Here is a 25,099-nt window from a genome sequence, read left to right as displayed (position 1 = left end):
TCACGACCTTCAGATTACGAGACTGAAAGCGTTACCTACTGCGCTATCGAGGCTGTTATTATTCATTTCATCTCTTTATCCATGAAGTATAATATTAACGGAAATCAGCGCTAAATTCATGCCCCGAGTGAGGATCGAACTCACGACCTTCAGATTATGAGACTGACGCGCTAACTACTGCGCTATAGAGGCTGCTAGAATCACACGTCACCTCTTTATCAATCAAGTATTCTATTAACGAAAATCAGCGCCTAAATCATGCCCCGAGTGAGGATCGAACTCACGACCTTCAGATTATGAGACTATAGCGTTACCTACTGTTATTAGATAATTTCACCTCTTTATCCATCAAGTATAATATTAAAGAAAATCAGGGCTAAATTCATGCCCAGAGTGAGTATCGAAATCACGACCTTCAGATTATGAGACTGACGCGCTACCTACCGGGCTATCGAGGTTGTTATGAGATCACTTCACCTCTTTATCAATCAAGTATTCTATTAACGAAAATCAGCGCCAAAATCATAACGCGAGTAAGGATCGAACTCACGACCCTCAGATTATTAGACTGACGGGCTACCTACTGCGCTATCAAGGCTGTTAGAAGAACACGTCACCTCTTTATCAATCAAGTAATCTATTAACGAAAATCAGCGCCAAAGTCATTCCCTGAGTAAATATCGAACTCACGACCTTCAGATTACGAGACTGAAAGCGTTACCTACTGCGCTATCGAGGCTGTTATTATTCATTTCATCTCTTTATCCATGAAGTATAATATTAACGGAAATCAGCGCTAAATTCATGCCCCGAGTGAGGATCGAACTCACGACCTTCAGATTATGAGACTGACGCGCTAACTACTGCGCTATAGAGGCTGCTAGAATCACACGTCACCTCTTTATCAATCAAGTATTCTATTAACGAAAATCAGCGCCTAAATCATGCCCCGAGTGAGGATCGAACTCACGATCTTCAGATTATGAGACTAAAGCGTTACCTACTGCACCATCGAGGCTGTTATTAAAACACTTCACATCTTTATCAATCAAGTATTCTATTTACGAAAATCAGCGCCAAAATCGTAACGCGAGTGAGGATCGAACTTGTGACCTTCAGATTACGAGACTGACGCGCTACCTACTGCGCTATCAAGACTGTTATTAAAACATTTCACCTCTTTATCAATCAAGTATTCTATTTACGAAAATCAGCGTAAAAGTCATGCCCTGAGTGAGAATCGAGCTCACGACCTTCAGATTATGAGACTGACGCGCTAACTACTGCGCTATCGAGGCTGCTAGAATCACATGTCAGCTCTTTATCAATCAAGTATTCTATTAACCAAAATCAGCGCCTAAATCATGCCCCGAGTGAGGATCGAACTCACGACCTTCAGATTATGAGACTGACGCGCTAACTACTGCGCTATAGAGGCTGCTAGAATCACACGTCACCTCTTTATCAATCAAGTATTCTATTAACGAAAATCAGCGCCTATATCATGCCCCGAGTGAGGATCGAACTCACGACCTTCAGATTATGAAACTAAAGCGTTACCTACTGCACCATCGAGGCTGTTATTAAAACACTTCACATCTTTATCAATCAAGTATTCTATTAACGAAAATAAGCACTAAATTCATGCCCCGAGTGAGGATCGAACTCACGACCTTCAGATTATGAGACTGACGCGCTAACTACTGCGCTATAGAGGCTGCTAGAATCACACGTCACCTCTTTATCAATCAAGTATTCTATTAACGAAAATCAGCGCCTAAATCATGCCCCGAGTGAGGATCGAACTCACGATCTTCAGATTATGAGACTAAAGCGTTACCTACTGCACCATCGAGGCTGTTATTAAAACACTTCACATCTTTATCAATCAAGTATTCTATTTACGAAAATCAGCGCCAAAATCGTAACGCGAGTGAGGATCGAACTTGTGACCTTCAGATTACGAGACTGACGCGCTACCTACTGCGCTATCAAGACTGTTATTAAAACATTTCACCTCTTTATCAATCAAGTATTCTATTTACGAAAATCAGCGTAAAAGTCATGCCCTAAGTGAGAATCGAGCTCACGACCTTCAGATTATGAGAGTGACGGGCTACCTACTGCGCTATTGAGGCTGTTAGAATAACACGTCACCTCTTTATCTATCAAGTATTCTATTTACGAAAATCAGCGCCAAAATCATGCCCTGAGTGAGAATCGAACTCTCTACCTTCAGATTATGAGTCTTAAGCGTTACCTACTGCGCTATCGATGCTATTATTAGATCACTTCACCTCTTTATCAATCAAGTATTCTATTAACGAAAATCAGCGCTAAATTCATGCCCGGAGTGAGGATCGAACTCACGACCTTCAGATTATGAGACTGACGTGCTAACTACTGCGCTATCGAGGCTGCTAGAATAACACGTCACCACTTTATCAATCAAGTATTCTATTAACGAAAATCAGCGCCTAAATCATGCCCCGAGTGAGGATCGAACTCACGACCTTCAGATTATGAGACTGACGCGCTAACTACTGCGCTATAGAGGCTGCTAGAATCACACGTCACCTCTTTATCAATCAAGTATTCTATTAACGAAAATCAGCGCCTAAATCATGCCCCGAGTGAGGATCGAACTCACGACCTTCAGATTATGAGACTATAGCGTTACCTACTGTTATTAGATAATTTCACCTCTTTATCCATCAAGTATAATATTAAAGAAAATCAGGGCTAAATTCATGCCCAGAGTGAGTATCGAAATCACGACCTTCAGATTATGAGACTGACGCGCTACCTACCGGGCTATCGAGGTTGTTATGAGATCACTTCACCTCTTTATCAATCAAGTATTCTATTAACGAAAATCAGCGCCAAAATCATAACGCGAGTGAGGATCGAACTCACGACCCTCAGATTATTAGACTGACGGGCTACCTACTGCGCTATCAAGGCTGTTAGAAGAACACGTCACCTCTTTATCAATCAAGTAATCTATTAACGAAAATCAGCGCCAAAGTCATTCCCTGAGTAAATATCGAACTCACGACCTTCAGATTACGAGACTGAAGCGTTACCTACTGCGCTATCGAGGCTGTTATTATTCATTTCATCTCTTTATCCATGAAGTATAATATTAACGGAAATCAGCGCTAAATTCATGCCCCGAGTGAGGATCGAACTCACGACCTTCAGATTATGAGACTGACGCGCTAACTACTGCGCTATCGAGGCTGCTAGAATAACACGTCACCAATTTACGACCAGGGAGAATTGATGTAAACTGGAGTTGAAATATCATCATGTGCGACGTGTGATACTGGAACTCTCCCAGTGTACCTTGTGATGCATCATCTAAACGCTGAGGATGCTGGGTTGACTTCGGTGCCAGCTGCTGTTATCTGCTATTTCCACGGACCACTCGTTCACGCCAAATCCATCTGTGAAGATAGTGCCGCCTCCTCACTTCAATTTTTCATGACATATTAAGATTTTAACGAATAATTGCTAACTTGAAGCAAACTTTCCTCTCATTTTGTTGTTCATTACCGGTGCCATTCCCTTGACTTTCAGTTCGTTATAACTACTATCACGAGTTTATTTATTTCAAACCAAAATATAAAAAAATTGGATTCTTTTTCCTTTTGAGCTACTAAGAATTTACAAATGTGTATAACGTTGTGACGTGACATATCAAATAGTCTCTAACCATTGTTAGAAACTAAGGAGAGAAATTGGGGAGTAACATTGGTCATGCCCTGAACTGTGAGAAAGAGCAATACGACGGTAGACCATAGAAGTGGGGTGGCGTAGCGGTTAGCGCTTTCGCCTCGCAGCAAGAGGATCCCGGGTTCGATCCCGGACTGTGGCACCGGGTGAAAATCTGGGAACAAATCCTTCTGCGTAGAGTTTGCAAGTTCTCTCCCCGCTTGTTAAAGGAGTTTTCCTCCGCGGTCTAACCCGGTTTCTCCTTTCCATCAAAACTTGCAGAGGTTAACGGTAATAGTTAGTATAGGGCGCTGTCGGTTAGCTGTGGCATAGGGGCTAGCCACCACCCCTCTATGGATTGTAAAGGGACCCACCTGTAAACAAGCCACAGGCTTAGTGTGGAAATCCCTTCGTAGGCAAAGCTTAGATTATTATTATTATTATTATTATTACACTTGATATTACATCATTTTGCCAAACGACGAGTAAAAATCGTACTGTCCCTTTGAATGAATTTGGTTTTCCACTGCGAAGCTTGCCGGGCACGAATGGAGATGTAACGTCTTTAGGAACCTTTCAAAACTCTAATCATACACGTTCTCTCTCAAAAGTAATTAATGTAATGATAAAATGTTTTCGGGGAATGGAATTGTGGTCAAAAAGCCGAGGTAAGTAAATTTCTGAAATTTATTACCAGTAAAATAAGTTATTTCAAAGGAAAACGGTAATGGAACGTTGTTTTTTCTTAAGCATGCCTTTAAAGTGTTAGAGCCACGTTTTTTGAAAAGTGGCTAATTTTCGTTTTAAAACATCAATTGGGTTATAATAACAGTAGATCCAAATTAAAAAGTCTTATAGAAATTTATTCATTTTGTAATATGAAAAATAAAATTGATATTTCACATACCTCATTAAGACGGAATAAATTATAAATATACCCCTGGTGACGTCGTAAGAGGTTGACCAGCGCGAGACAGATTTCATTACGAGAGCTAAGCCTAGTTTTTAAACATCACGCGCGCGTCAAATTCGATCACCACCTATCAATAAAAAAATAGGACTTGCGGAGTCGCGGTTCACGCGCGCGTCAAATTCGATCACCACCTATCAATAAAAAAATAGGACTTGCGGAGTCGCGGTTCACGCGCGCTCGAATCGTGACGTCACCAGGGGTATATGAAGTACCGCGAAATTTAACTGTCAAAATTGTTTGAAAAAATTCTGCGAGTAGGTTCCGAAAGCCGGGGTTTTAATAATATTTGAAAAATTATAATGCATTATATAAATGGATATTCTGAATCAGAAAGATTTGATCTTTCAGATGGGAATAAAACTTTTAGTTTTAAAAATAGCGATTTTTGGTGACTCTAACACTTTAAGTTTCAATTAAAAAGAAAAATTAACATCTGATCCTTCAGTCAAGTGATAACCTCAGTCTTATCGATACTTTTTAGGTGTTGATTCTAATCAAGGCATTTTTGATTAATTATTATTTGAAATGGCTGTTTATATATTACTTAAGCTATACTACATCTGTATATAGAATAATCCTTGCTAAAATGATTACAAATGAACGCTAGGGCTTATTCTCTCTCAGTTAAATTTAGTATTATCCGTAATAGGCCTAGTGAACCAAAGAGTAGACAATTGAGGCCCGAGGTGAAACAAATATGGGTTTTGAAATTAGTGTCTGTAATGAAGATACATTAACGGTTCAGAGTGAGCCGAATACACGTTTAAATAATAAGGTTTAGATTTTATAATAGCAAAAAGCATCATGGTTGTATTTAGATCAGTGAATCGGCTAAATGGTAAACGGGTTGTAGCTGCGGAGTTTTCATTCTTTTTATGGTGCGCATTCACTTTCATTGCGTCTACCCACAACTCACCTTTGTGATATTTAACGTTAACACTCATGTTGGCAAACTAAGAATATCGTTGATGTGAAACGAGACAATTTTTATTCTGCAAACCAGTTGTGAATGTATCTATGAGAATATAGGGTTAACAGTTGAGGCGTAGACAATTGGGCCTTTTCAAACACATAAAGGTTATATCTCTCCCAAAGTTATACACTTCAATTCCTTTTTTTCCCATGTGTCCAAGACATATCTCTATTGGATGTAAAATGTCTTCTGCTTTACTGTCTATTCGCTATGCTTAAAATTCGTAAATTTTTACTTCAAAAAAAGAGAGAGAGAAATAGTTCTATATCTAGGTTAATAGGTTTGTAGTAGAGTCCTCGGAGAGGTAATAATTTAGTTTTTCCAACTTGTTTAATTGTTGTGTTCGTTGTTATTAATAATGCTACAATTCCAAAATTTGTATTCTCACACGTATTACAAAATGATAACTTACAAGTGTAAATGTAAATTTTTTACCTCTCCGAGTGACGTATGTCACGGAGAGGTTCTAATTTCGACGTGTCTGTGTGTCTGTCTGTCTGTCTGTGTGTCTGTCTGTCCGTTGTTACACCCACGTGACCGCGGTCGCAGTTTGCAAATCGGAGCAAACGTGTATTCAATTTCCAGACCGCATTTACAGTCCCGGAAATTGTATTCGACTTACAGGCTATTACTCCATTGGCTGTTTAACAACTCTGTTCATTTGTCCACCCCACATGGACACCAGTCTGAACTTATTGGCTTCTAACCACCACCATCTTCTGGTCTTTCGCCCATTCCACATGGACACCAGTCTGTACTTACGGGCTTCTAAACACCACCACCTTCTCGTCTTTGTCCATTCCACATGGACACCAATCTGTACTTACTGGCTTCAAAACACCACCATCTTCTATTCTTTGTCCATCCCACATGGACACCAGTCTGCACACCTGGCTTCTAACACCACCATCATCCTTAAGGTTAAGACCTACGCGGCAATCGGCTAGGGTTACGAGAAACGTCTAGCCTTCCATTGACGGGGTCTTCCGCCAAGGTTCACGCAATTGCGATGTTCTTATCCATAGCTGCGATTCGACACCCTTATATACTACCTATTTGAGTAAGGCGAAGCAAACGGCGTATGCTTCATTTCAAACGCCAATATTAGTCAAGTGACTCAAGTCTCTCAAGAATGTTTAATTGTTCTTTATCAAAACGATGTAACGTTCAATAAGGCGAACAACTAACTAAGAAAATATATTATAATAATTATAATTATTATATTTATTTTAGTATTTAAAGTAATCTTGTCTCTCAAAACAAAATTAATACGGAAAGGGTAAAACAGCAGTCTATGTGTTTGTCTGTGTGTGTCCGTCCGTTGTTACACTAGTGCTTCGCGTTAGCAGTTCGCCTTGTGTTGATGTGGAAAGAAATTCTACAAAACCTTAATATTTGGTTTCCTCATAATGTAAAATTAATATATGGAAATATTTTTCGTAATTTTGATGCCTTTAGTAGTTTTGTAGCTTTAAAGCTCTGTTTCATTTTGATATCCCAGGAATATTTTATATAATTATTATTTGAAATGGATGTTTATATATTACTTAAGCTATACTACATCTGTTTATAGCATAATCCTTTCGTCATTGATAACAAGAAGAACGCTACTACGTCGGTGAAAAATGAACTTATATCTTTCAATAGGCCTAGTGAATCCCAAAGTGAACGCTTGGGTTTGGTTTTCGTTTCTGTAATGCAGAGACATTAACGGTTCAGAGTGGGCCGAAAGTTAAATACACTATTAAATAATCAGGCTTAGATTAAATAATTGAATAAAGCATCATGGTCAAAATCTAGGCCGCGTTCAGCAGAGCTCAGCGCTGTTAGCAATGTCATAAAGAAAGGGATTTTGTTTTTGAATTTTGACGTCACGGTGCTCAGCGCTCAGCGCTGAGCCAGCGCGGTCACCAAAGAGAGTATAGGGGAGGAGTGGAAAGAGGGGAAAATCTTGTCACGCTTTTCTACCGCGCATCTTCAATGCGCAGTACCGATGCATTTCCGTTTGAGACATTAAACGGTATCGTAGGTGGCGCGACTGCGCCGGAAACTACCTCGTACCGCTAGTATAATTTAGGCGAGACATAACTATTTACGCTTGTGGAGCGGAGGAGCTTCCACTCCTCCCTTATATTCTCTTTGCGGTCACCAAAGAAAATAGTCGGGTTTTTAGATAACGTGACGTAAAACGCGTAGTTCTCAGCTTAGCGATAAAAACATGGAGGTATTATTACAAATAGCTCTTGCTGATTCTGATGGGACTATACCTATTTAATTGGCGTGAAACCAGTTGATCACGCGAGAATTTTAAGAGACATGTTAGTCTTTCTAATTTTAATTATAAAAGTTGTTTTTATCTATTTCTATAAATATGTTATCATACAATTTTTGTTAAGCCTTGGTACCTTGCACGCTTTATTGCACTAGCGTAATTTTTAAAACACCGATGACCGGAGAAAAGCGTTCAGCAAAGCTATGACGACAGAGCTCACCGGTTAACGTTTTCCAAAATCCGCTGTCTTTTTTGGTGAGCTCTGCTGAAGGCAGCGCGGATCAGTGAAAGGTCTGATCGTTATCGGGTTCTAGCTTCGTGTTTTCATGCGTTATATGGCGCGCAATTACTTTCAGTGCGTGTAGCCACAAATAAGCTTTGGTGTTATGTAACGTTAACAGTCATGTTGACAAATTAAGAAAATCGTCGAGGTGAAACGAGAGGATAGTGTTTACACGGCAACCCTGTTGTGAATCTGGCTTTGAACATAGAGGGTATAGAGTTGAGGAGTAGAAAATTGGGCCTTTACAAACACGTAAAGGTAATATGATCCCTCCAAAGTTTTATCTCTTCATTTCCCGTTTTTCCCCCATCGGATGATTTTCATGTGTACAAGTATATCCTTATTGGATGTAAAATCTCGTCTGATTTACAGTATATTCGCTATGCTTTGTATACCTCTTTAATATTTCATAAAATTAACTTCAGTATTTGTTCATAAAAAAATAAACATTTCCACATCTGGGTAAATAAGTTTGTAAGTAGGCCTCCTCTTGACTCGGAGAGGTAATATTTTGGTTTTCCCAACTTGTTAATAATATTTTTTTGTAGGTTTGACCAATTTACGAACCATCTCTTTTACTATGTAAGACAAGTTTAAGTTTGATTGTAAATAATTCTAAATCCACGGATTTTTTATTAATGAAGGGTGAACTCAAAAATTTTGACGTTCTAATTTTTTCAGAAATTCCTTGATATTACACGCTACAAAGACGAGAATTTGAACCATACATCACTTCCGATTCGATACATACATTTAACAACGTTAACAGGAAATCCCTATTTGACAGACGTTCCCCAGTAGAAAATTCGACGTTGGGACAACGGAGTCGGCTCGAGATTCAACCGACACTGCCCTATACTGCCGCAAAATGGTCTGGAGACTTTCCTTTTGACAGTCGAAATGTCCTACCCGAAAATGGGTCGGTCCGGCGGTTTTCCAACCTTTTCAAACGTGCACGGAAAAATTTCGGGATTTCCAAAATGAGGTCGGGATAGAAATTTTGCCAGCACTTTAACCGACTCTGAAAAGTAAGCGTGACCAGCTCTTACATTATCAAAGTAGACGTCGGCTTTGTTTTCTGGTTATGGTCGGATTATTAATCTAATTGCAGTCGGCTTTATCGACTGTTATTTGTCGCATTTATGGCTTGTTTGTGGTTGGCTTTATGGCTTGTTTAGGGCAGGCTTTTTGGCTTGTTTAGAGTCGGCTTTACGACTTGATTATGGTAGGCTTTACGATTTGTTTATGGTCGGCTTTACGACTTGTTCATAATCGGCTTTATGGTCGGCTTGATGGATTGTTTATGGTCGGCTTGATGGATTGTTAATGGTCGGCTGTAGAATTTTTTAAAGGTCGGTTTAGAGATCTTTTACTGTAGGTAATGTGTGTCTCTGATGATTCCCTCCCATTGGACCGAAATCCCATTCAACCGACACCAAAGAAGGGAGGGCCCATTGGACCGAATTCCGCACCTTGGGCGGCTTACGAAAAGTAGAGATAGTCATGAATGACTGCATTTAACGTTAGTGCACACTGCAATTACCTCCGATAAAAACAAATGCAATGAGTTAACCGTGGAAACGGTTTTAAAGGCTTATGTAAATTTAAGGGAAAGCTAAAATAGGCCGTAAACTGTAACATTTTCTTTAATGTTACTTTAAAATGATACTTAAAACGAGAGATTTATATTTATACCAAGGTGAATAAACATATTACACTATATTGTTGATTCTAAAATTTTATTTTATGTTTTGTTTGTGATACAAATCCAAGTATCTTTGATTTGTCTTAAAACATAAGAAAATAATATATAGCTCCCCATAAGTATGAAACGTAGTACATTTTCATAATACAGCATTTGCTCCCAAATTTGGCGCGCTTACGCTTTTATGCCCCGTGGGAGAAGTTTCGGTACTACGAGTAAAAGGGGGGCGAAACCATCGCCGCCACCTAAGGTGCCCGCGAAAGGCACGATGGGCCGGGGAAATATCGCTGCGCAAGTAGAGACACAAGATACTCCTTACCTCGTACCAGTGTTGGCGCTAGCCTCGTTCGTCAAAATCTCGCGCCATCTATTAATTTATTATGATAATTTTGCAATGTACTTAATCAGCTATAATTATCATAATAATAATTTGAAGACGTTTAACTATTTAATTACGATATAAAATTTGAAAATTTTCTAAACAAATATTTCAACTTTTTAACACCAAAAGCTCTTAATAGGTGGCATTAGAAACTTTTTACAAATTGCAATGGAAGAAAATGCTGTTTACATGGCTTAAATTGAGAGTTTCATACTTATAGAGAGCTATATATTATTTTCTTATGCTTAAAATAACGAAATTTGAAATGATTAGTATTGAACGGTAGGTAGTCGGATATGTCGACCTCTCGACCCTTGTTGTAAATTTGATAAAAACCCATGTTAGTTGGTAAGGCGTTGAGCAGCCGACCTAATCCTTCCATACACCAACTGACTTAAAATGTAACTATCAGCCAACTCTATTTGTTTGTTCTCACGTCCGACTTCAAAGCGGAGCTGGTATCTGAAGTTGGATAAGAGTCGGACTTTAGTCGCAAGTGCTGACTAGGCCATAAAGCGAAGAATCTACCTCCAACCGACTCAAACGCGGAAGAAGCTTCATTACAACGAAATCTGAAATGTTCAGTGTGATTGGTAGGCCGTCGGATATGTCGACCTCTAGACCCTTATTGTTATCTTTTATTTGATAGAAACGCATGTTAGTTGGTAACGAGTCGAGCAGCCGACCTAATCCTTCATTACATTAACCGACTTAAAATACAACAATCAGCCAACACTATATTATTGTTATCACGGCCGACTGCAAAGCGGAGTTGGCAACTGAAGTTGGATAAGAGTCGGAATTTATTCGTAACTACCGACTAGACCATAAACCGACGAATCTACCTCGAACCGACTCGAACGCGGAACACTCGTGTTACTGGGTTTAGTTCTGATTTATATGGGGCCTTTACCAAAAAGGTACGTTTTAGCTACGTGTGAATAAGTAACACAAAGTTTTGCGATACTGTTATGTGTGTCCTGCATGTGTTTATCTGAACCCCGTGTAACGGAATTATTGTGCTGTCGCTGTTATCCGCTATCATTTTCTACTACTACTAAGTTTTGGTTATAAATTAACCCTAGTTGAATAAGTATTTTGGAAACTGATTTGCCACACCTCAAGAGTTGTTTATTTCTCGATAATTAACATTTGAGGCTTTAACTTTGACTAATTAATAACAGGTTATGGTTCATCTTTAAGCATAAATTAACATAATTAAATATCCGCGACATGATTAATACTATTACGCGACACTGATAACTTTACGCGGAATAACCCCCAAAATATTCTACAGCATGCAAAACTAAAACGATGCCAGTTTTTTGTATAAACTACCTAAATTAAACTACTAATGTTCTACTAGAGTTTGTCGGCCGACTTTACGTCGTTTCTTGCGATAGTTCGCGATAGTTCGAAAAGAGTACTCATCACTGGGTTCTTCAAGTTGATGTTGAGGTGGTGAGTGCGGTTTGCGTCAGGATAATTGCGTCCTATTAGTTGACGGTGCCAGGCAAAGGATCGACGTTCATGCTTGCTTATCGCCGGGAAAGGTTCCAAGTTTAGCCGGTCAAGAGCCAGAAGGAATCCAGAAGTTCTGCGGCCAGCGCTATGGTTCCAGGGTTTCCATCAGGGGCTCTGCATGGGCAAGCAGTGGTGTCCGGCAGGAGCGAGTTCTTGAGTGACTTGATTACAAGTCCGAATCAGCGAGAATGTTTTTTACTACTCTCCGTTTCTGGCTTTTTAAGCCGTCTTCTTGAAGGGCGTTGGACTCGGTCTTCTGGGGCCTCCGGATGGTCCCATCCAATCGTAATCCAGCTCCCGAAAGTATCGCGTGGTGACGTAGGTCAACACTTTCACTACGCCTGGTTGCTAAGAGAATCGTACCTCTCTTCTAGGTTTTTACAGGTCACGACCCGCACTCGTGAACTTGACTATATTCAAAAGAGTTTTAAACTCTTTCTTTCTATACACGTGTGTCAACACCTTCACTAAGCCTGGTTGCTAAGAGAATCGTACCTCTCTTCTAGTTGGTTTTTCCAGGTCACGACCCGCACTCGTGGACTTGAGAATATTCAAAAGAGTTTTAAACTCTTGCTTTCTATGCACGTGTTAAACTCTTTCTTTCTATGCCCGTGTTTGTTAAACTCTTTCTTTCCATGCAGGTGTCCAAAGGATACCGCGCCTAATTTTATCTTTTACTGGCATCGCGCGCTACTGGCACCGTATTGTATTTATAGAGGGCATGCACTAACAAATAACCCCTACAAGATTAACATGCTTTGAGAAGGTTCACGACTTCAAGATGTGGCAATTTTTTGGGTATAAAAGAATATTGATTAAATTGAAAGGGAAAGGCTACGCTAGCCAATTACTATTTCTTTGGTCGTATTTACAAATACAGAGTGTGGAGTGATAAACTGAACTATTATTTAAAATCATTATTGATTGACTTAAAATTAATTGTGGCAAATTATTTATTTTGCTACACCCGGGTACACCAAAAACAACCGTGGCTAGGAAAGGACTAAGGCCAGATCCACTAGCTCTTATTGTGAAAGAAAATACATTGGCTCTCTCTATTCTAGGAGACGGTAGCTCTCTTAGATAAGACTTCATACTGCTCTTAGTGTGTATTTAGGGTTTTTTGTTTGGACGAAGGTTTTTTTGTATTGTATTAGTTGTTTCGCAAAAATTCCACAGAACTACAATTCGGGCCCTAAATATGTGGTTAAAATTTCAAAAAGTTCCACCCAGTAGTTTATTTTATAAAAAATAAAGTTGCAAAGGGTGGTTTTCATTTCCATAAAATTAATCAGCCCTTTTGGGGTGAAAGTTAAATTTTCCCATAGAAATAACATGGAGTTTTTCTCAAATTTAGCCATTTTGTCGCCACGCTTTTTAAATGAAATATTCGTTTGTTACGTTTGGAAACGGTTTTATATCAAAATATAAATCTTTTTCTAGGATCAAATTTAAGGTTTTTGAGAAAAATTAAGTTTAAGTGCTAAATTTCATGTTTTTTAATCATGATTTGACTTACGTTGTTGCACCCTATATGCACTGCCTCCTTTAGTAAAGGAGGCAGTGCTATATGTCATTATCGCTGTTCTTGCTATTTCGTCTATACTTGTGGCTACGTCATTTATGACGTAGGTTTGGAAACTATGTATAGAGGGAGAAACTAAATCTTTTGTGCAATGACCGCGCTTTGTCACCTTAAAGGGACTGTAAAGAGGTCGGCGGCAGTCTTGGAAATAGCACAGGTCCACAGGTCAAAAACCAGTTTATTAATTGCTCGGACCAATTTTTTTATTCAAAATTCGGGGGTTACTGGTCCTTGGGACCAGTTTATTAATTGAGAATTTTATGAAAATTCAGCAGGGACCAGTTTAAAAATTCTAGTCATTATAAATGTCTACTCCATGGATATAGTCTCCTAGCCTTGACTTTTTCTCATTCTTGCCTTCCTTGCTACAACCACAGCCTACTCAACCACGCTTTGGCTTCACACGCTATAGAAGCCCCTCCACACAATGTTTTTCCTATGTAAAAGCGCGCGTTGGTAATTTAGGGCTTTTGCTTGATTGAAAACGAGCCTTAAGGCCGTCCGGCGATAACCCCGCAAGTTAGATAACTTAAACTTGTAAATAAATATATTCTTTGGAAATAAAGTTCGATTCATAGAATCTATCGCCTCCTCTTTTACCTACCTAACAATATGTGGGCAACTTAGTAGAGTGTTTTCCGATCAGGCAGGGAAATAAGGTTTTAATAATTTTTCTGTATAAAGCAGACGGGTCGCGACTCTTCTATTAAATACAACTCCCCGTTTCCCACAATTAAATACATTTATCAACCATAAAAATGGATAAAACAATTTTATTATTATAACCGTTTTTCCTCAATACAGGATTTACAAGAGGCTTTTTCTATTAAAGACGACACGCTATACATTTCACAATTTTTTTTTTCTCTCTCTTGTTAGGGATAAAACCTGAACAACTTAAATTTCTCTTTTGTTTTAGAGTTACCTGTTGACGGGTATTTCAATTTTTATTTTTGCATTGCATTTGTGTGTGCTAACCATTGTCACCAAGCGTGAATACTCCGTTCACCAGAATAACAAGCTCATAATCGTGATATTAATGAAATATCCGGAAGTTCTGGGCCTGTTTTCACAAAAATGTAAGTCAAAATGTGTTTATCTCTATAGGTTTTCCTCTACGTGCGTCATCTGACTTAGTTGCAATTTGATATAAAACGGAATTCATCTTAATGAATACATTTATAGCCAATATTTTGTTTGTTTCCGAGAATTTGATCAATAAATTAAACTCGTTAATTTCACGGTACCACGAAAAATCTTGAGTGTATTTTCTATTCTGACTTTAATAATAGTGTTTGTCTTTTGGATAATAGTATCATTATTAAAAGTTTCGGAAAATTCGCAGGCCTAAGTTTAATTATTTTATCTTTGCATCATGATCTTCTCTTTTCCAATTTAGATGCTATTGAATTCAAGACTAAAAAGTTCGGAACATCGGTTCGGATCGCACAACTTTATATTTGTTGGTCTTGCTTCTTGTTATCAACTCTTTTCATCTGTGGTGTTAAAACCAACTTCTTGCCCGTCAATAAGTATTTGATCAACAGAATTTCGGACCTCGAATCTTACCCGAATTCTAAACTTTTGCTGTGGTTGCGCGATGGCTTGGGATCAGCTTGTTATTCTGATCGGAATCGCATTAAGGTAAAGTCCAAATAAAAGTTAGAACAAATGAGATCATAGTGCCAGTGAAGCCTCAAACTTTCAGTGACGCCCGATTTTCGAGGACGTTCTATGTTTTCGCAAGGCAGTTTATTGACCTTCTGACGTCATGTTTACCCGAGCAGCGTGGTCAGGAAAAAACATAAGGTAGTTCATTTACCCCTTGGCGCCATGTTGATTTTGACAACGTGGCCGGTAGGGAAATACATGTTAAGACTTTGTCAACGTGATAGATTCTCTTATCAGTGCCAATCATGGTAGACGTCCTTATCAGTTCGAATCAATTTTGCAAAGTGTAATGACGAGAAATTTTAAAATGCCAAAAGTGAACAATTTGACTCTCAAATGGTGATGGTGTATTTAACAAGACGACCAAAGGGCTGGGCTCGTAATAGTAGCCACATCGTACCGTACCAAACAGGCATACAGAAAATTTGAGTGAATAGTCCTTCGATGCGCTACCTTTAACTGTTTTAAAATGATTACTTCAATATTTAACCTCTGTTATAATTATAATAGTGTGACACGAACGGGAAACGATGAGCATCTTTTAACAGTGGTAAAAAGAAATACCCGTAAATACGCATTAAAAGAAGTACAGAAAATTCTAGTGAATAGCCCCTCGATGCTCTGACAAAAATTATAACCCATTAATCCTTACTTCAATTAATTTACTTACGTTATAATTGTAATTTCCGGGTCGACAAGCTAGTACTTTCTTTTGAAATTCTTCTCGATTTGTGGAGAAATACACATAACTTCAAATAGTAACAAGTTAAGAAGTACCCGTCCCCAAAGATACAAATTCAGAAGTATCCGAATACAAATTCAGAAGTATCCGAATACAAATTCAGAAGTATCCGAATACAAATTCAGAAGTATCCGAATTCAGATTCAGAAGTATCCGAATTCAGATTCAGAAGTATCCGAATTCAGATTCAGAAGTATCCGAATACAAATTCAGAAGTATCCGAATACAAATTCAGAAGTATCCGAATACAAATTCAGAAGTATCCGAATACAGATTCAGAAGTATCCGACCCTACAAATAAAGAGGGTTTCGCCGCCATACCCAACTCTTTAGAGATAAACTAGAGGAACAAAACTCGCAGTCTCTACCCATGAACCTTCTATATAATGGACCAGAATCTTAATGGCGTATCCCATGTTAAAGTTTTCTTGCTAAAGTGTCCCAAAATAATAAAGAAAAGAAAAAAGCTAGCAGACGACAAGGTCTTGGAGAAAGCGTACGGTACAATGTAAACAAGTAAAATGGCCGCTTGGTCTCATTTCGCTAAGCCTTGGGACTAATGTTAATTTTTTGCATCTATTTGAAAGTAAAGTTTAATAAAGTAATTAAAAATAGGAAAAATGAAGATTTGCGCGCTGGGCAATTGTGAAAGTGATTCAAGGAAATTGAAATTTAAAAACATACGTTTTGAACCCTTCCCAAAACCGCAAGGTTTAATTACATTGTACCGCATTACGCGTACCCTGGCAAGCAACTGCGCACAGACGTTGTAAGCAGAAAAAACCTCCCAGTTTCCGGTTCTTCAAGATTGAATGCTCATGCTCTATTGAGGTTTTATGGCACAGTGGTAGAATGTTTAGTTGATGCGCGAGACCCGGGTTCGATTCCTAGCTGCGTCCAAGAAAACTTTTAATAAAAATAAAATCTCTAACCGAGCTCAGTTCCACCTATGGGTGGGTTGATGTACTATCGAGTTCTTTTTAAGCTAAAGACAAACGATAACGAAAGGTAAAACTCCGGCCACAACTACTACCAGGAGATCATAACTACTAATACTATTCATATTATACATCCTCCTTGCTGGCTCTCACGAAAACCCTCTTTGCTGCGAAAATAAAATTCATCGCCAACGTCGAACTGGGAGAGGCTTATAAACTCAAGGATGCTGCTGGAGGATGCGTAACCAGCTGAGAGAAATAGGCGGTCTAACTGTGGAACGGCTCAGGTCGGGTTGGATGCAACGAATAAGGGAGGAATAGTCGGACTCATTGGTAATTGGTCCAGAAGGGCTTCAAACGAGCAAATTACAAGTGAGTCCAACTATTCCTCCCCATTTTTGGCGTCCCACCCAACCTGTGCCGTTCCAAAGTTAGCGCGCCTATTTCTCTCAGATAACTCATCCTCCCCCATCATCCTTGATGAACTTCTGTTTAAACTTATTTACATGAGAAAAAAACGGAAATAAAACATTTATTTTTGTATTAAATTTATGACATTTTTAGCCCAACGAGCATTGCAAATTTTTAAACGATATGGACATGACTTTCTTGCATAGAAAATTCTACGACAATCCCGGAGTTTTTCAAAACTTTATTAAGAATATCACTGACATGAAAATGATTTTTCTGGGTTACGGATCACGTATTTTGTGGTTACTTGATGAAATAAAAGAAAAACTTGTTGCAGACAAAAAGAATTTTTACGTTCGTCTTGGAGAGCCTTCAAGTGACATACCACTTGCCATTCGTTTAGAACCTGACGCGGATTTTTGTTTGAAAGAACAGTTCAATTTAGTGTAAGTATACATTTGGTTAAAATTAATATATTGTGCTATTTTGGTTTGCAACAGCCATCAAGTTTATATGGTTAAGTTAAATAGCTGGACCAATGTTTTAGGTTTAACTTTTCCTTGTTACTCTACACAGGGAGCTCAGCGGTCCTAGAATTCCCAAGAAATCCTTTATTTTTGAACCCATCCTATATTACCGTATAATTTCATGAAAGGTCGTATAATATCCTACATTTTTTATAGTTTTCGTATAGTTTGGCGTCAAATTTACAAAAATTTCGACATCACTTTTTTTGAGACCACATTTAAAGGGAATGCGAATTTACAATTTCATATCATATTTTAGCACGAAAGTGGTATTATATTACACTTTCAAGTATCTACTTTCAAAATATCAAGTTTTTAATATAATTTAACCAAAGTTTCTATTTTTAAAATCCATTGATAAATCACGAAAACTCAGTTTCGATATATCAATAATTTTGTCTTGTCAAGCTTGTTCGCCCGATTGATGACATCACTATGACGTGAGAAAGAAAAGCGCGGGAGCCGGGAATCCTATACGCGTCTCGAGCTTCTCGCCAAGTCGCCAGTTTAAACTCTGGGTCTGATGGCAGAGAGAGTGGCACCATCTCACTGAAAAAATATATCTGTGACGTCGGCCTACGGGAAACGTTTTAGCCTTTCATAAAAAAAGACTTCAAATCATTTCATATGAAGCATTTTCAAATGCATATTGCCAAATAACCAGAAATCGGATAATTGAAAGCTTGATATTTGTGAATTCACAGAAATCAATTCTATCTTTTGTTATATAAATGAGAGGTTTTTCAAACGAAGATTCTCATTCCCTTTAACTAGACCGAAATAGCACTCGCTCAGAAATTTTATGTTATATGATCAAGTTGTCATTTTCAAAGTATATTCGAATTTATTTTTTGGAGATTTTTTCCACATAGCATAAAGTTCGCAGCCCAAGGTAAAGAACGGTCTGAACCAAGGGTGAATCCAAGAAACTCCCGAACCAGCACACCGGGCTCGGACCCCCTCCGCCACGATAAGCCCTTATGCTCTGCTCCACCAGGGTGACAACCCGATGGAGCGGGAGGGGAAACCTGGTGTACAGTCCAGGGCACCAGAGGTCCTATAATTCCAATAAAATCCTATGTTTTAGAAAATGTCCTATTTTACCCTATAATTAGACAAATCGTCCTATTAAGTCCTACACTTTTGGGATTTTGAAGTAATTATTTTGTAATCCCAGCTGTATGACGTTTTAAACGCGGAATTGACAATTGTCAAATCAAAAATTCGCTGTCTAAACGTTAGTTTGACTCCCAAAACTTTCTTTCGAAATGACGTCAGTTTCATATGATATTCCTCAGCACCACCAACATCAAAGTTTTTTATTGTTGTTAATAAAACTGTAAAGATTGAGTGAAAAAAATCGCAATTTCGATCACTTTTAAGATGCCTTCATTCTCAGGCAATGTCTTTGTGGCTTTGTATAAGCATTCCAAGCTTTAGCTTATATCAGGGTAGGCTATTTTCTTCAGCTAAACGAAAAAATAAAAAATTGTATTTCAGGGCTCTTGGAGTTTATGAAACTGGTCATGAAATCGCTATAGTACGCAAACAGTACTTTTATATAGGAAAGTTATTTGAGCAGCCAGCGCAACCTGACGATGCTTGGAGTCCACTTGGCATACAAATCATTTTTGAGGCATCAAAGCTATGCTTCGGATTACTCGCACTGGCGATAGTGGCACTCGTATTTGAAATATGTAAAGGATATTAAAAGATATTCCGCCTCGTTCAGATGCCAGATATTTAAGAAACCTTTGCTGGAAATTGTGTTCGGGTGACTGAACCCATTTTAAGTTATCGTATGAATATCGTATAGCTTTATTTTGATAATAATTTGTAGATAAAGAATTTAAATATTTTAACTTGCCCATACCAGAGGTTTCACGCATTAAATTACATAATTGACTAAAATGAGCTGGCACTTTGGAATATTTCAGGAAACTAATATTGAACTTTTTTCAAAGTTGGAAATATTAATTTTCATTCTACAGGGCCGGTAGGCCCTTGTAGATATGACTTGATACCGTTTTGTAACGTTAAAGTAATATTCACCCGCTTTTGCTAATTTCCTATGGAGATTAACATGGGTTTTTCGTGATCTTTCCCCACCGATAACTTAAAAACTACAGCGAAAATACTTTTCGGAATTATCTTAAATTAACAACTAAGTATTCAGGGTGTGCTATCAGCCAGTTTGATCAAAACAATTAAGTCTAAGTATGTTAATTTTAGTTAATTACAGAAGTACGGCTTTGACCATCGTGATTGGACATAATAATTAGCTAAATCTCTTGGAAAACTCAGTGTTATTACGTATCTGTAGTGTGGTGCTTATCACGTCCGCTTCACACGCGGAAGGTCCCAGGTTCGAGCCCTGGTAGATACATGTATTGACCATCGTGATTGGACATAAGAATTAGCTAGATCTCTTGGAAAACTCAGTGCTACCACGTATCTATGGTGCAGTGGCTATCACGTCCGCTTCACACGCAGAAGATCAAAGGTTCATGCCCTGGTAGATACATGTTTTGACCATCGTGATTGGGCGCTTGAATTAGCTAGATCTCTTGGAAAACTCAGTATTACCACGTATCTATGGTGTAGTGGTTATCACGTCCGCTTCACACACGGAAAGTCCCAGGTTCGAGCCCAGGTAGATACATGTTTTAACCATCGTGATTGGTTATAATAATTAGTTAGATCTCTTGGAAAACTTAGACTTACCACGTGTATGTGGTGTAGTGGTTATAATAAATATTTAACAATTATTTCACTTCACTTGGTTTAATAATGTGACATAGGTAGCATACTTTTTCCCTACTTTTAAAACCATTAAACTAAGTAATATTAGAAGTTCAACAGATTGTCAAAAAAAGATGTTAAAAGCCACTGTAAATGGTGCTTCAATGCCTAATATTTCCTTAATACTTCCAAATAATATTAGTAAATGGCGTGAATTGATCATAGAAATGGGCTTAAAGTACACCCTAAATGATGTCTTTTTTGGCACTGGAAAAAACAGCATATATGGTGTTTGAATGCACCATTATATTTTAGAGTGCTAATGTATGACGGTAAAGCAAACATAATTATTCAAAATTTAATTACATTAAGACTGAAGTGACAGATATTATATAAAAACGTCTTGGTTTGGACCAAGGCCGAAAAAACAAACGATATGTGTGAGGTCTATCAATTGAGTGAAGTTTCAGATATTGCAATTGTTTTCTAGTTATTTTTATCCACTCAATCCTTAATCAATATTTAATTCAATCAACTGATTTTACTGTTAATCGATCTAGTCCCTCTAATTTAATTGAAAAAATTACATATCTACGCTTTTTCAAGAACAATTAATTTCATGATAAAATGTTTTCGGAAAATGTAAATGTTCTTGAAAAAGCGTAGATATGTAATTTTTTCAATTAATTTAGAGGGACTAGATCGATTAACAGTAAAATCAGTTGATTGAATTAAATATTGATTAAGGATTGAGTGGATAAAAATAACTAGAAAACAATTGCAATATCTGAAACTTCACTCAATTGATAAACCTCACACATATCGTTTGTTTTTTCGGCCTTGGTCCAAACCAAGACGTTTTTATATTTAATATTTCCAACCTGTGTAATTTTCTCTGCTTGACAAATTCTTATTATAATAATTTTACCCGATAGTATTCGTTGGAGGTTTTAATACCCGACAAATGTTTATCGGCTTAGCCAGAAACAAATTCGGGTACGCGACGAGCAAATTTTTGATTACCCGAACCCGATTCGAAATCCAAAAATCACTACCGCACTCCTATCATTTAACCATATTGGTGCTGTCAAGATCACTCTCGTGAATATTAAAGACGGTAAAATTTAATTTTATTAGCACGAGGGAAATTCGCGAGACTTCCGCCGCTTTTCGTTCAAGGATTGATGACACCTATGACTAATCACCTATTTAGATATCGCGCTCTCATAGATGGAACAATGTTGTCATGATCAACCCTTTAGATTATAGTTATCACCTGCGATAACTCGCTTAAAAAGTTAGAGAATTGCCCCCAATGTATTTAAAACCAAAGCCTAAAAAAAATTAAAAAATATATTGTAAAAAAACGTTAAATAGCACTAAAATAGCATTGAACAAGTTGGAAAAACCAAAATATTACCTCTCCGAGTCGAGAAGATTATATCCTATGAAAAACATTAACATGTACAAAAATGGGCCAAGCCTCGCTCGTGCCCTTTCCGCCGTAAAACGTTCTGAGATCCTATGTAGAACCAAGTCTGCATTTAGTTCTCATTCAATCGCCAATTGAACAATTATGTTATAAATTAAGTCCTTTTCCTAATTAATAACCAATATTCTTTGACTCTATCATTATTATACATCTTTGTTCGTATCAAAAATATCGTGACTCGTGGTACTTCGTTTGCCAATATAATCGCTAACGTTTGTCCATATTTACGCTGAATTACCCCTTTCGACCCGCAGAGAATATGTGATAAAGATTGTACGCGATATCCTAATATAAGAATGTAACATCAGTTACGACACATTTCTTTTAAACTACTACTCTTATTAGCTTTAATATATATTTAACTTTCGGTTAACTTTGGACCATTACGTCCTTTCTTCAAGAACACACACTATTTCTGTTGAAAAGACGGCAGCACCATCTAGTTTTAAAATAAAGAACTAAAGAACAATTTTATAAAAATTTCGGGATGTTTTAATTTTTCTGTGCTTTATAAAATAAATGAAAACTAAATCCTGAATTTTAAGTTTCTATCTACCCTATAAGTACCTTAGAATTTTGATGATCGGTGAGTGAGTGAGTGAGTGAGTGACAAAATAAGGTAAATTTCACCTTCGATATTTCGAGAAGTATATAGGGTAGGAGCTTGAAATTTGGAAATTATAGCTAGGATTGACAGTCCTCGCGGGAAGCAAAATTTCAGTCTTTTACCTATACTCATCTTGAAGTTACAGTGGGCTTGAAAGTGTCGTGAGTTGCTTCGAGAAAAGGGTGTCAGTGCTCGACTTGGCTGGGAGCAGGGTCAAACAAAGCTACACACTCAAAATCACCAATGCAAATCTGAATAAAAGCAATCTGAGGGGAAGCCAGTGTTCCACTCGAGATGTTCCAAAAAATCAATGTACATTGAAAACTGACATAGTAGAGAGTGTGTCCGAGTCGTTACCACCTCTGATGGAACAAAAACCAAAGTTGTATAGATTTTCGCAGGCTTCTTGGACCATTATTGAGTGCGACGTGAAATATTACATACCCTCTTAATTTTATATAACATTCAAATATTTTCCAAAAGTTCAATGTTTATTGAAAACTGAAATAGTTGAGATTGTGTCCGAGTCGGGACCACCTCTGAAAGAACAAAACCAAAGTTGCATAGATTTTCGAAGGCTTCTTGGACCATTCTTGAGAGCGACGTGCAATATTAGATACCCTCTTAATTTTATATAACATTCAAATACTTTCCAAAAGTTCAATGTACATTGAAAATTGAAATAGTAGAGTGTGTCGAAGTCGTTACCACCTCTGATAGAAAAAAACCAAAGTTGCATAGATTATCGAAGGCTTCGTAGACCATTCTTGAGTGCGACGTGCAATATTGGATACCCTCTTAATTTTATATAACATTCAAATACTTTCGAAAAAATCAATGTACATTGAAAATTGAAATAGTAGAGAGTGTGTACGAGTCGTTACCACCTCTGATAGAAAAAAAAACTAAAGTTGCATAGATTTTCGAAGGCTTCTTAGACCATTCTTGAGTGCGACGTGCAATATTGGATACCCTCTTAATTTTATATAACATTCAAATATTTTCCAAAAGTTCAATGTACAATGAAAACTGAAATAGTAGAGTGTGTCCGAGTCGTTACCACCTCTGATAGAACAAAACTAAAGTTGGATAGATTTTCGAAGGCTTCTTGAACCATTCTTGAGTGCGACGTGCAATATTGCATACCCTCTTAATTTTATATAACATAAAATTTTTCCAAAGTTCAATGTTTATTGAAAACTGAAATAATAGAGAGTGTGTCCGAGTCGTTACCACCTCTGATAGAACAAAACTAAAGTTGCATAGATTTTCGTAGGCTTCTTGGCCCATTCTTGAGTGCGACGTACAATATTGCATACCCTATTAATTTTATACAACATTCAAATATTTTCCAAAAGTTCAATGTACATTGCAAACTGAAATAGTTGAGAATGTGTCCGAGTCGGGAACACCTCTTATAGAACACAACTAGAGTAGCATAGATTTTCGAAGGCTTCTTGAACCATTCTTGAGTGCGACGTGCAATATTGCATACCCTCTTAATTTTATATAACATAAAATTTTTCCAAAGTTCAATGTTTATTGAAAACTGAAATAGTTGAGAATGTGTCCGAGTCGGGACCACCTCTGATACAACAAAACCAAAGTTGCATAGATTTACGAAGGCATCTTAGACCATTCTTGAGTGCGACGTGCAATATTGGAAACCCTCTTAATTTTATATAACATTCAAATACTTTCCAAAAGTTCAATGTACATTGAAAACTGAAATAATAGAGAGTGTGTCCGAGTCTTTACCACCTCTGATTGAACAAAACTAAAGTTACTTAGATTTTCGAAGGCTTCTTGGTCCATTCTTGAGCACGACGTGCAATATATGTGCCTGTAACTGTATACCCTCTTAATTTTATATAACATTCAAATATTTTCCAAAAGTTCAATGTCCCTAGTAGCACTGCCGACGTAGGGCCTACATGGTCGGCTTTGTGTGTTACCGACGAGTTGGTAAAAAGTCACTAATAAGTCGGGAGAGTAATAGTTTGAAAGTCGAAATGTCCGCCTGGAGGGACGACGGCCCGCCAGTTTTCCTACTGTTTTGAGGCTACTGTAAAACGACTGTTGGTCGACTATATGTCGGCGTCATTATGCCTACCTAAAGCCACGCTCAATCCGACGATTTCGTGGCTTTTTAGTATAGGAACGGTAAATCGTCGGTAAAGGGCTGGCAGAGTAAGGGTTTGAGAGTCGAAATGTCCGCCTGGAGGGACGACGGCCCGCCGGTTTTCCTACTGTTTTGAGGCTACTATAAAACGACTGTTGGCCGACTATATGTCGGCGTCATTATGCCTACCTAAAGCCGCGCTGAATCCGACGATTTCGCGGCTTTTTAGTATAGGAACGGTAAATCGTCGGTAAAGGGCTGGTAGAGTAAGGGTTTGAGAGTCGAAGTGTGCGCCCGGTGGGACGACGGCCCACTGGTTTACCGACTGATACGACACGAATGAAATACGACCTTCATCCAGCACGTTTGAGAGTCGACTTAACCGCCTGTTGCGACGATCAAGCCTTAACTCGAGGCTTCATTCGCTTATAGT

At 38.1% G+C, this 25,099-nt stretch overlaps 13 non-coding genes across 13 annotated transcripts; 2 read left to right on the top strand and 11 right to left on the bottom strand.

The window, feature by feature from the left end:
- Window positions 1-119: 119 nt before the first annotated feature.
- TRNAM-CAU (transfer RNA methionine (anticodon CAU)) lies at window positions 120-192 on the bottom strand. The gene has a single exon. It is a non-coding gene; the product is annotated as a tRNA-Met (tRNA).
- Window positions 193-805: 613 nt separating this feature from the next.
- Window positions 806-878, bottom strand: TRNAM-CAU (transfer RNA methionine (anticodon CAU)). The gene has a single exon. It is a non-coding gene; the product is annotated as a tRNA-Met (tRNA).
- Window positions 879-945: 67 nt separating this feature from the next.
- TRNAM-CAU (transfer RNA methionine (anticodon CAU)) lies at window positions 946-1,018 on the bottom strand. Its single transcript has one exon. It is a non-coding gene; the product is annotated as a tRNA-Met (tRNA).
- Window positions 1,019-1,225: 207 nt separating this feature from the next.
- Window positions 1,226-1,298, bottom strand: TRNAM-CAU (transfer RNA methionine (anticodon CAU)). The gene has a single exon. It is a non-coding gene; the product is annotated as a tRNA-Met (tRNA).
- A 67-nt stretch (window positions 1,299-1,365) lies between these two features.
- Window positions 1,366-1,438, bottom strand: TRNAM-CAU (transfer RNA methionine (anticodon CAU)). Its single transcript has one exon. It is a non-coding gene; the product is annotated as a tRNA-Met (tRNA).
- Window positions 1,439-1,505: 67 nt separating this feature from the next.
- Window positions 1,506-1,578, bottom strand: TRNAM-CAU (transfer RNA methionine (anticodon CAU)). Its single transcript has one exon. It is a non-coding gene; the product is annotated as a tRNA-Met (tRNA).
- A 67-nt stretch (window positions 1,579-1,645) lies between these two features.
- On the bottom strand, window positions 1,646-1,718 carry TRNAM-CAU (transfer RNA methionine (anticodon CAU)). Its single transcript has one exon. It is a non-coding gene; the product is annotated as a tRNA-Met (tRNA).
- A 67-nt stretch (window positions 1,719-1,785) lies between these two features.
- Window positions 1,786-1,858, bottom strand: TRNAM-CAU (transfer RNA methionine (anticodon CAU)). Its single transcript has one exon. It is a non-coding gene; the product is annotated as a tRNA-Met (tRNA).
- A 487-nt stretch (window positions 1,859-2,345) lies between these two features.
- On the bottom strand, window positions 2,346-2,418 carry TRNAM-CAU (transfer RNA methionine (anticodon CAU)). The gene has a single exon. It is a non-coding gene; the product is annotated as a tRNA-Met (tRNA).
- A 67-nt stretch (window positions 2,419-2,485) lies between these two features.
- On the bottom strand, window positions 2,486-2,558 carry TRNAM-CAU (transfer RNA methionine (anticodon CAU)). The gene has a single exon. It is a non-coding gene; the product is annotated as a tRNA-Met (tRNA).
- Window positions 2,559-3,170: 612 nt separating this feature from the next.
- TRNAM-CAU (transfer RNA methionine (anticodon CAU)) lies at window positions 3,171-3,243 on the bottom strand. Its single transcript has one exon. It is a non-coding gene; the product is annotated as a tRNA-Met (tRNA).
- A 16,773-nt stretch (window positions 3,244-20,016) lies between these two features.
- Window positions 20,017-20,089, top strand: TRNAV-CAC (transfer RNA valine (anticodon CAC)). Its single transcript has one exon. It is a non-coding gene; the product is annotated as a tRNA-Val (tRNA).
- Window positions 20,090-20,292: 203 nt separating this feature from the next.
- Window positions 20,293-20,365, top strand: TRNAV-CAC (transfer RNA valine (anticodon CAC)). The gene has a single exon. It is a non-coding gene; the product is annotated as a tRNA-Val (tRNA).
- Window positions 20,366-25,099: the final 4,734 nt, after the last annotated feature.

Source organism: Phalangium opilio, unplaced genomic scaffold (assembly GCF_054372755.1).
Source record: "Phalangium opilio isolate 3A_F unplaced genomic scaffold, DU_Popi_V2 ptg000032l_1, whole genome shotgun sequence".
In the NCBI taxonomy this organism is placed as follows: Eukaryota; Metazoa; Arthropoda; class Arachnida; order Opiliones; family Phalangiidae; genus Phalangium; species Phalangium opilio.
Note: the sequence above shows the minus strand (reverse complement) of the source record. Positions and strands in the feature narration are given on the sequence as shown.